Source organism: Tamandua tetradactyla, chromosome X (genome assembly GCF_023851605.1).
Source record: "Tamandua tetradactyla isolate mTamTet1 chromosome X, mTamTet1.pri, whole genome shotgun sequence".
NCBI lineage: Eukaryota > Metazoa > Chordata > Mammalia > Pilosa > Myrmecophagidae > Tamandua > Tamandua tetradactyla.
The window spans coordinates 34531190-34543420 of NC_135353.1; positions in this window are offsets into that span (position 1 = coordinate 34531190).

The following is a 12231-nucleotide window of genomic DNA, read 5'->3' on the forward strand; positions in this document are numbered from 1 at the left end:
ATGAAGTACATTTTTGTCCCTAAAACCTTGGCAGCCACTTGGGAGGCCTACTTTCACTGCTGGAAAGTAATATATTAAGGCAAAGCAGCCCAACTTTCTATGTATCTCTCCAGTGGGAGAGATAGAGGCCAGATAAAGAATGACTTTCTGGAGATTGGAATGGGTCCCTGAAAGGGCTGGTATCATTCATTCTTTCATTCACTGAGCTTTTGTCTGTGTTGACTCTGCATCTTAACTGCTCATAACCAAGGGGGACTTAGAAAAGCACCCATACCTCTGCCCAAACTGTTTTGAGATTCTCCCCAGGTTCAACAACTTCTCCCATTAATAAATCTTATACTGGGTGTTTATTTTACAACAAAATATGGAGTGAGAGAAATATTTCTTTTATTCTCTTATTATGATTTAATCTGTTAAGAGACCTCCCTCAAAATTTCATAGAAAACCCAATCTCAGTTGTTACTAAGGCTTCAGAGTTATGTTAGGTACTGGGTGTCTTACACAATCACAGGGAGTCCTCAGGTCTTCTCTCTATACGTTGGCATGACTGACATAGTCATTGTTGAAGCTTATGAAGTCTTTTCAAGGCTAGTGTCTCTGCTGATTCTGGACCAAGCTGAAATACAGGAGTTTCTGTCCAGGCTGGGACCACTGGAATGGGCTCAGACTTTCTTTGAACCACATTGGTCCTACCACCGCCCTGGGCATTGTCGGGGAACAGTGTGCCTATATAAGCCTTGGCTTGTAGAATAACTGGGTACAAATGAAGGTTAGTCACAATGTTTTTACAATCACAGGGGCAGAAGATAAGGGCCATACAATCATTATCAAAGACCAAGGCAACCGGATTACAATTTAGAGATTTCAGGAATTTCCCTCTACTCCAATATACTGGAAAGCAAAAAAGAATATCTATATAATGTTCCAGTAATCAAAATCATCCTTTAAATCTTAATTGCTTGGTTACAATTCCTCCCACTCATTTGATAATTATCTCCCAACCTTGAAGGATACCTGGGCAACAACTTTCTAACTACTTCAAGGCTGAAGAGGTGCATTGTTTTTAAGGCACAAAGGGATGAAATGATGATGAAACCAGTTGTTTTTCCTGGAGAGTCCAGTATTTGTAGGTTTCAGAACTTCTCTGGCATTGGAACAATCCGGAGGGTTTAAGTCTCTGAAAAACAAATTTAATAAGTAAAATTTTATAGAACTCGGGATATCTTTCAGGGTTTCAAGGAACACTCTTGGTTGGGGTTTGCCATATGGTGGCAGAGTGCAATATCTGGCTAAAATTTGTATAAGAGGAACCTCCAGAATGACCTCTCGACTTGATTTGAAATCTCTTAACCATTGAAACTCTATTTATTTTCCCCCCTTTTGATCTACTCATACATGATGTCAGGGCCAGGCTCATCTTTGGAACTTATATTTCATGATGCCAGGTCCAGGCTTACACTCCTGGAAATTATGTCCCATATAGGGGGGGAGGTCAGAGTTTGACTTAGAGAGACCACATTTTAGCAACAGCAGAGATTTTCTGGAGATGACCTTTAGGAATTAATCATAAATAGGTTCAGTTTGTAATTATAGAAATAAGTTTCATAAGGGCAAGCCTCAAAATTGAGGCCTTGGCTTATTAAATTGGGAGTCCCTCTTAATTAAGAAAAAGTCAGGAATTTCCCAGGTGGGGAAGTTTAATAGTTCTATTTTTCTGAGTCCCTTAAGGGACTTTGCAAACATTTTTTAATTTTCTTCCTCAAATACTTTGAAATGCATTATGGAATAACATTAACTTGTACAGAATATTAAGATTTTATTCCTTATTCCAGGTTCCATATCAAATAAAGCTGAATTAGGTTGTTTAAATTAACTGACTAGACAGAATGAATTAGGTAGTGTGCTACAGAATACTTAAATTTTGGGCAAAATAAACATTTTTCTTTTTATCTCACACAAAAGCTAAAGCTTTAAAATACAGACAATATTATTATTTACCTTGTATATTGACTTACCTTAGTTTTAACCGGATCAATTTCATCATATTTTTAATCAGAGTTTGATATTTTTCAGTTTTGCTTTTTGTTTTTAACAGTTGCTGTATGGACTTACGGTAACTTTCAGAGCTGGAAAGCTAAATCTGAGTCTCAGGTGTCACATAGATACTTAAAGTTCCAGGAACTACTAGGTTATATAAGGAGCAAAACATTTCAGAATGTAAGATAACAGTTAAAGCTTACAATCTGAGCTTTAATTTTTGTAAGGATTTTTAAATGATGCTATTTTCAGAAATAAAAACTTTAGACAATTGTTTTATATTAACAAATCATAGCAGAGGTTTTGTTCTGTGTCACATTTACATATTTATCAGAATTATGTTAATTAATAGACAAATATAATTTATATTTGTCCTGCTTCTCTTTTAAAGTCTTTCCTTGTTACAGATATAGCTCTGACCTATAACTGAACACATATACTTTTAGAGAAATATTAGAGCAAAGCAGTGCAACTGATAACTTTGTTCTTTCTATGACCCGTAGTGTTTTAAGAATAACTAAAACACGACTAAGAACACTATACCATGCCATTGTATAACATCATACAGATTAATATCAGGATATAACACGAATAATGAGAACATTGTCAAATTTTAAGAATTTTATACCATCTCTGAATATACAAATAACATTTTACCAATAGAAATTTAACCAGCAATAGGATAGAGAATCCCTTTTAACCACTGTAATACTTCCCAAACACCTCCTATGCAATAAGTTAAACTATTTTAGCACCTTACTTATACGAGGTGAAAGAACAAATTATTTGTAGCAGTTTTTCCCCTAACAGTGAGAAGACTTCTTTTCTGAAATAAAGAATGATAATGGCAACATAAACATTAAAAAGGATATTATTCTGATGCCAGATCTTTTTTCTCCTAGATAGAGTACTCACATGATCAAGAAAAACTTAAAAAAAAATCTTTTACATTAAGAGCAGACTAACAATCCATGTTATTTTAACAGGGAGAAAATTAAACTTTAGCTTTATATGAATATCAGGCTTGACACAAAAGCTTTCTTTTTTGAAATATATGATAGACATATTAAATTTTGGTTAGCACTGACTATGACAGGCAGAATTCACTTTCATAAACTCCTTCTTTAGAATTCTGTGCATTTGTCATGGTCAGGTTCATGTGTCAACTTGGCCAAGTGGTGGTATCTGTTTCTCTGGTTGGGCAAGTGCTGGCCTGTCTGTTGCAATGAGGACATTTCATAGCTTTAAATCATGATCATGTCAGTTGTATCCATAGCTGATTCCATTTATAATCAGCCAAGGGGAGTGTCTTCTGCAATGAGTGATTCTTAATCTAATCACTGGAAGCCTTTTAAGGAGGATTCAGAAGAGACAGGCTCTCTTTTTGCTTTGGCTGGCAAGCCTCTCCAGTGGAGTTTGTCCAGACCCTCCATCGGAATCTTCGGCTTCACAGACTGCCCTGTGGATTTTGGACTCTGCTTTCTCATGGTCACATGAGACATTTTATAAATTTTATATTTGCGAGTGTTCCCTGTTGATTCTGTTCCTCAAGAGAACCCTAACTAATACAGCATTCATTCAGACCTTATAGTCAATAATGACTATAACAAGCAAAATTCATCTCCTTCAGCTCTTTACTACTTTCTGTATCCATTCAGAGCTTGTAGTCCACAAGGACTATAGCAAAGTCCATTTTTTTAAACTTCCTATCACCTTCCTTATCCATTCTACCTATAGTTTTTATTTATCCAGACTGCACATAAAAATCAGAAATAAATTTAATTATAAATTCACAAAGCTTTTGAGACTGCATACTTCCTTACAATAACTGTACTCATGAAGGGGAAAAGAGACAGAGATATTACAAAACAATGGAAGAAGGAAGAAATTTATGTTTAGATTTGGAACACAGCCAGGAATACATATATTTCATTCTCAGGGCACACAAATGATTAATTTACAATATGCCTACAATCTCTCAGTCCAATTCAGCACTACTTTAAAAAGCTTAGAAAAGCCCCAAGTTTGAAATATAATCAACTTTTCTATTTTTAAAGGATTTATATCTAGAAAAAAATCTTAAATTTTCCACAACATTATTCCCAGGTGCTAAATAAAAGCAAGAATATGGTAGTTTACAAAGTTAAGTTATGACTTCTAAAAAGTCAGTTCAGAGTTCAATTTATTTAAATGCTATTTTCTTATTATTTATAGGTCTTATTAGTGTCATCTCTTCTATGAGGTCATTTTTTTATCTATCTGCTTTTTAAATTCTTCCAGCACTTTTATTCCTTCACAATAACCATCTTCCACTATGCTCTTGTACAGGTATACTACAACTAGATATAAACTCTTGAAGCTAATAATTAGGTTTTCTCTATTTATGACAGCAATTACTAACAGAAATATTCTGATTGACATTATCAAAGTCACTACAAATTCAAATTCTTTCACATATTGAGGTAACAAATGGCCGAGTAACCAAGAGCCAGATTCTTTTATATCCAGGTATTCAAGGTTAGAAAAAATCCCTTTATATTTCTTACTAAACTTGATTTCTTAAAAAGAATATGTTTGAAGCATTAGCATATATTTTAAATTTTATTCTACTTTGTATGTGTTATTATTACCAGGAACCTTGCTCAGCATATGTAACTTAACCTATCTAGTTGGACTATTTTAAGAGGAATTTTGAGAATGTATTTAATACTAGCTTATTTTGTCAGTAAGCTTACACGAATTTAGGGAGAACAAACAAGCAGAATAAAATCACATTTGTTCAATTAAAAATTTGTCATAAATTCCTTTTGTAAAAAATATATAGTATAACATATATAGAAAGCAAAGAAATAAAAAAGCAATAGTTTTCAAAGCACTCTTCAACAAGCGATTACAGGACAGATTCCAGAGCTTGTCATGGGCTACCACATGATCCTCTCACATTTTTCCTTTTAGCTGCTCCAGAATATAGGAGGCTAGAAGGCTTAAATATTTTATCAGCATCACAGTGGACTTTTTTTCCTTCTTTTTTTTGTGAAAAATAACATATATACAAAAAAGCTATAACTTTCAAAGTACAGCACCACAATTAGTTGCAGAACATTTTTCAGACTTTGACATGGGTTACAATTTCACAATTTTAAGTTTTCACTTCTAGCTGCTCTAAAATACTGGACACTAAAAAGGATGCCAATTTAATGATTCAGTATTTGTATTCATTTGTTAAATCCTATCTTCTATGTATAACTCCAACATCACCTTTGATCTTCCCATACCTCTGTTTTGGGGTGTTTGGGATATGGTAATTCTAAATTTTTCATATTGGAAGGATCTTGTCACTAATATGGGGTAGGGAGATGGAATTATCTGATGTTCTGGAGAGGATGGGCCAGGTTTCAAAGCTTATCTGGACCAGGGATGCATCTGGAGATTGTAGGTTTCTGGAAAGTTGCTCTAGTGCATGCAACCCTTGTGGAATCTTATATATTGCCCTAGATGTTCTTTAGGATTGGCTGGAATGTCCTGTTTGGGGGTTGGCAGGTTATGATAGGTAGCAAGGTCTAACTGAAGCTTGTGTAAAAGCAACCCCCAGAGTAGCCTCTCGGCTCTATTTGAACTCTCTGTGCCACTGATGCTTTATTAATTACACTTCTTTTCCCCCTTTTGGTCAGGATGGAATTGTTGATCCCATGGTGTCAGGTCTGGATTCATCCCTGGGAGTCATCTCCCACATCACTAGGTAAACTTTCATGTCTGGATGTCATGTCCCATGTAGGGGAGAAGGCAATGGTTTCACTTGCAGAGTTGAGCTTAGAGAGACTGAGGCCACATCTGAGCAACCAAAGAAGTCCTCCAGAAGTAACTCTTAAGCATGCCTATAGGTAGTCTAAGCTTCTCTGCTACCTACATAAGCTTTACAAGAGTCAACCTCATGATCGAGGGCATGGCCTATTGATTTGAATGTTCCTAAAGTTTGACTGCATCATGGAATTCCCTGATGGTAAGGTCTAATAGTTCCATGTTCTTTCTCCCCTCCCTCAGGGAATTTTGCCGGTACTTTTTGGTTATCTGTTTAATATACACTAGGGTGTTTCCAGGCATCACAATAATCTATACAAGATTAAAGGACCCCTTTCTTATTTTGTGCTCCCTGTGTTTCAGTTGTTCAAATGAGCTATACAGATAGGTTGAATTAGATTATGTACTACAGAAAATTTCAGTTCCAGATCAAATAGACCTTTCTTCCATTGGTCTCAAAGAATATGTGTGATTCTAAAATATGGACACTGTCTTCCTTACCCCTATGTTCTGAATTACTTTAACCCCAATCTGTTCAACTTCATTCTTATCTCTAAATATCAGGTTACATATATAAAACAGACTCTCAAAATCCAGAAATAATAATCACCACTCTGGACTTAATATGCTTGCTGTAAAAGCTTACAATCTAGGCCCCTGCTTTCTTATAAGCATTTTCTAAAGGTGACCATACCATTGTTGTTCTTTTGTTTCTGGCTTGTTTTGTCTCACCAAATGTACACATCCATGCAAGGTGTGTACACCAGCTCTGGTAGGTCTGGGATAGTGTCTGGAGTCTCCTTGCTTATTCCCCCTGCACTTTCCATCCTTCCCAGAAGATGACGCTTCTCAGTTACTTATTCATCTTCAAAAGCTGTTTAACTCATGAAGCCCAGCAGCATCTGACCTGGAGGGGTTGAAACTGTGGGGATTCCCTGTTTTTGCTTTGCTGGCCAGTATCTGGTTCAGTGTTGGGCTGTGTCCTCCTGTTTACTTGGGCTGAAGTGTTCTTAGCCCCCCCACCCCAGGCGAGGATCAGGCCACCCACAGCTTTTTGCTCAAGGGTGGGGGAAGGGTGCCATGAGTCATGGCCAGAATTAAAGTCTCTGCCCATATTATTTGAGTCTTTTCATGTTTCACTGAACAGACATTGAAATGCCCTCCTTGTCCTCTGGGTCCCCAAACAGTTTATTTGCACAGTTTCTGCCTGGCTATGCACTGCTTTTGGGAAAGAAGTAATTCTGCCATTCCCTCCCTAATCCTCCATTTGGGAAGCTCCTCCTTGGTGCCCTTTTAAATTTTGCCCTCCCCAGTGACTTGAATCCTGTCATGACTCCCTGTGGACTTGGGTCTCTGTGTCCAGATATAGGTGGGGATCTGTTTCACTCCTGTGAGAGATTTTTTTAGTCTGTGTCCCTAGTGGGAGGTGGGAGTGATCCCAGTTGTTGCCTCTGGGCACTTCCCAAGCTGCGTGGGACTGATTGAGGAGAAGGGTAGTGGCCTGGCTTGTCCGAGACAGAAATTTACTACTTGATATTTGGCTCTTTCTTTTATTCAGCAGCTGTGGAATCCTTCTCCAGTTTTTACCTTGCTTCAGAGTTCTGAGCATGAGATTTGTCATTATTTCACTTACCTAAATGGTTAACTTTGCCTCAGGTCTTCATTTCTTTATGCCTCTTTGTACCACTGTTTGGTGTCCTTTCCTATTTGTCTGAATAACTCACTTTAGCATTGCTTGTATAGCAGGTCTGGTGGTGATGAACTCTCTCAGCTTTGTAAAATCTGGAAATGTGTTTGTTAATCTTCTTGTCATTTTTATTGATATCTCTCCAGATATAAAATTCTTGATTGACTGTTGTTTTCTTTCAGCACTTTAAATATTTCAACCTACTGCCTTCTTGGCTTCATGGTTTCTGATGAAAAATCAGCACTCAATTTAATTAAGACTCCTTTCTACATAGCATATTGCTTTCTTCTTGCAGCTTTCAGAACTCTCTCTTTGTCCTTTGCATTCAATAGTGTGATCAATATATAATAGGGTATATTTTTCTTCATGTTTATCCTGTTTGGTGTTCTCTGGGCTTCTTGGGTGTGCATATTCATGTCTTTTGCTAAGTTTGGGGAGTTCTCTGTCATTATTTCTTTGAATATTCTTTCTGTCCCTTTCTTTCTTTTCCTTGTGGGACTCCCATAATGCATATATTGGTGAGCTTGATGATGTCACAGAGATGTCTTAGGCTATTTTCTCTTTTAATGATTCCTTTGTTTTTCTGCTCCTCATCTGCACTCATTTCAAGTCTCTTGTCTTTGAATTCACTGATTCTTTCTTTTTCCAGCTCCAATATGCTCTTGAAACCCTCATGGGCATTTTCCACTTCAGTTATTGTGGTCTTCTACTTCAGTATATCTGTTTTCTTTTTTTTTTTTTTTAATTCTATCTCTTTGCTTAGAATCTCATATTGCTCATTCCTTGTTTTCCTGATATCCTTTAATACATTCTCTGTATTTACCTTCATCTACTTGAATATGTATTTTTTTAACTTGAATATTTTTAAGAACATTTTTTAAGAAGGCTATGTTCAGTATTCCACATTCTCAATTTCTTCATTGGTGTTTTCTGAATTTTTATCCTCTTCTTTTGGGTAAGCCATCATTTCCTGTTTCTTTGTCTTGTACTCTAACATTGCACACAATAAATTTTAATATTTTACAGTGTTTACTCTAGGATTTATTCCCTGAAATATCTGTTTCTTGATTTTGTAACCAGCTGGTGATAAGACCAATATTTTCTTGAGTCTCAGCTGTTGGATCAGAAAGGACTGCCCGGTATGAATGCATTGTGCAAAGTTTACCCTGTCTTCCTGGGCCTCATTCTTGTCCCAAGGTTTTGTTCCTTAGTTGCTTTGGAATTCTCCAGTTTACAAAAGTGTTGTTTCCCCATCTGTTTCCCAGAAGAGAGATCTCCCTCTTCGAGGTATTCAAAGGCAACAAACCTTTGCCCCAGACTGTTTCAATCATTTTTTTACACAACTTTGGTTATCTCAAGCTGCTTTGCCTGGAAGATGGGCCATCTTGAAACTGTTGTGTGCCACAGAAAAGCCATGTCCATTAATCTTAATTCAACATTGTTGAGTGGGATCTTTTTGATTAAATTGTTTCCATGGAGTTTGTGATCCACCCAATTGTGAGCTGGACCTCTTAATTAGGCATTTTCCATGGAGATTGTCTCCACCAATTCAAGGTGGGAGGCTTACTCTTACTGGAGTCTTTTAAGGAGGAACCATTTTGAAAAAACCTTCAGAGCTGACAGACAGAGATGTTTGGAGATGCAGAAAGAAAACACCCCTGGAGAAGCTGCTTGAAACTAGGAGCCAAAGGATCTGCAGATGCAAACCTCCTGCTTTTCCAGATCGGGCTTTCTTGAGTCAAGGTATCTTTCTCTGGATGCCTTAGTTTGGACATTTTTATGGCCTTAGAACTGTAAACTTGTAACTTAACAAATCCCCTTTAAAAAAGCCAACCCATTTCTTGTATATTGCATTTCCTGCAGCATTAACAAACTAAAACAGAGGACAAATCCTGGGAGGAGTGGCATGCTGGAGAGTACTTTCCTAAATCAGGCTTTCCCAGCCAAAACAGACTGAGGGGCCCACAAGGCAGTACAGAAAAGCTTCACAGTGCCCTGATATGTGAATCAGAAAGGGCACCAAGAGCTTTTTTTTGCCTACCCAATGAATGCAGTCTTTCAATGAACTGTCCCCCATAGTCCTGAAGGAGCACAGCATTCTTAATTCTCCATTGCTTCTGCCCATGTCTGGAGTGGTTTGAAATGATGATTGTCCTTAGAGATAGGTCCCCAGTGATCCAAAATCACTAATCAAAAGCCATAATCAGTTATCAACTATGCCCACCATTCATCTTAGGGAAGAGGAATTTTATGTCCCTTTTCATCACCAGCAAGCTAGACAAGCATTGGATCCTATGGCAGCCTGCCTTGAGGGTGGGAGATAGTGTTGTTATTTTAGCCCAACCATAGTTTCTACATGGAGAGGGCAATTCACTCTTCTTTACAATAATTTATCAGCTTCTTCCTCCCACTTTTCCCTGGATGCTGTACAGTGTTCTTCTTGCCTCTGAAGTTTCAAAATAGTGGTTTCAGACAGTTTTCTGCCTGTTTAATAGTTGTTCTGGTTGAAGGATGTAGTCCTGGGGCTCTCTGCTCTGCCACCTTCCCTTCGTATGTCCGTTTTTTTTTTTTTCAACCTGCCTATATCATTATCTTGGCAATGAGTATCTTGTAGAAAGTATATGTTTGGGTCATGTTTTTAAATCTGTTTTACATTTCTCTGTTTTATATTTCCTGCCTTTCTGTGGTTTACTTGAACATTTTTTTTATAATTCAAATTTGTCTTACCTATTAGTGTTTCTGATTGAACTTTTTAATAAGTGTTTTTAGTGGTTGTTTTTTGTAATATATTATATATAATACATAACTTATCTTAGTCTATTAGTGTTGTTATTTTACCAGTTCAAATGAAGTATAGAAATCTTATACCTTATATCTTTTACCCTTCACATTTATAATTTTTTTTAATATTTCCTCTACACATATTTGGAAGCACATTAAACAGTGTTATAATTTTTGTTTCAACCACAAAATATGATTTAAAAACTCAAGATAAGGAGATTCCATCATACATACCCATATTTTTGATTACCATGCTCTTTCTTCTTTCTTGATGCTCCAAGTTTCTTTTTTTAAATCATTTCCTTTCTGTTCAAGAACTTCCTTTAGCCTTTATTTTAAGCAGGACTGTGTGTGTAAATGCTCTTAGCTTTTCTGTCTCTGAGAATGTAATGATTTCCCCTTCATTCCTGAAGGATATTGTATGCAGGGTAGTTGAGTACTATTACATGAGAATATAACTGTTATTGTTTTTATTTAGATGTTAAGTATGATTTAAAGAGAAGTGTATGGCTGCCAAGTTGACAAGGGGTGGACTATAATGGTTAAGTTCTTGTGTCAAGCAAGCACTGACCTGATTGTTACTGTGAGAATATTTTGTGGACTTAAATCATCAGTAAGTTGACTGCATCTGTGGCTGATTATATTTACAATCAACTGAGCAGATTGCCTCCAACAATAAGAGAAGTCTCATTCAATCAGTTGAAGGTTGTAAAAGAAATGGTGATTTCAGCAGTCAGAAGAGAGAATTTCTTCTACTTCAGCCATTCAGCTTATCCTGAGGAATTCATCAAAAACTGTCATCAGATTCCCAGCTTGTGGCCTGCCCTATGGAATTTGGGTTTGTATATCCCCACAATTCGGTGAGACAATTATTATAAAACTCTCATAAAATTTACAGATATCTTCTGTCAGTTTTGTTTCCTTATACGACCCTGACCAATACAGATATTTTTGCTGGATATAGGATTTGGACAATATCCAGTTGACAATATTTTGTTTTAGCACTTAAAAATATTGTGCTACTTTGTTCTTGCATCCATGGTTTTTAATGAGAAATCTGCTTTCATTAAAATTGTTTTCCCCCATATATAGATGTTTTGTTTCCTCTCACTCACTGCTTTTGAGTTTTTTTTTTGTTTGTTTGTTTGTTTTTTGGTCTTTAGTTTTCAGAAGTTTGTCTATGATGTGTCAAGGTATGGATTTCTCTGAGTTTATCCTTTTTGGGGTTCACTCACTTTCTTGAATCTGTAGGTTTTAAGTCTTTTGCAACATTTGGGAAATTTTTAGCCATTATTTCTTTGAGTACTTTTTCAGCCACACCATCTTTCTCTCCTTTCTGGACTCCAATGACACAAATATTGGATCTTTTTTTAATAGCCTCACAGGTTTCTGAAGCTCTCTTTATTATTTTTCAGTCTATTTTTATCTTTATTGTTAAGATTGGGTAGTTTATATTTTCTTTCTTTTTGTTGACTGATTCTTTCCTCTATTTTCTCCATTGTGCTGCCTGGCCCATCAATAGAGTTTTATATTTTGGTTATTGTACATTTCAGTTCCATTATTTCCATTTTGATTTTCTTTTAATATTAAATGTCTTTTTTGAGAATTTCTATTTCTTTCCTGAGACTATGTTTTTTCTTTTGCTTCAAGTGTATTTGTAATTTTTCATGGAAGCATGTTTGTGATGACTGCTTATAGTCTTTGTCAGATAATTTAAAATCTGTGTCATCTTTATGTTGCCTTCTTCTCATTGTCTTCTATCATTCTGTTTGAGATTTTCCTCATTTCTGGTTTGAACGGAAACTTGGAAATTTTGGCTATTATGTTGTACAGTTCTGGATATTGTTGAAACCTTCTGCTTTAGTTGTTTTTTTTTTTTTTACACAAAACTGTCAGGGTAAGTGCAGGGCACCACTTCATTAGTTCCA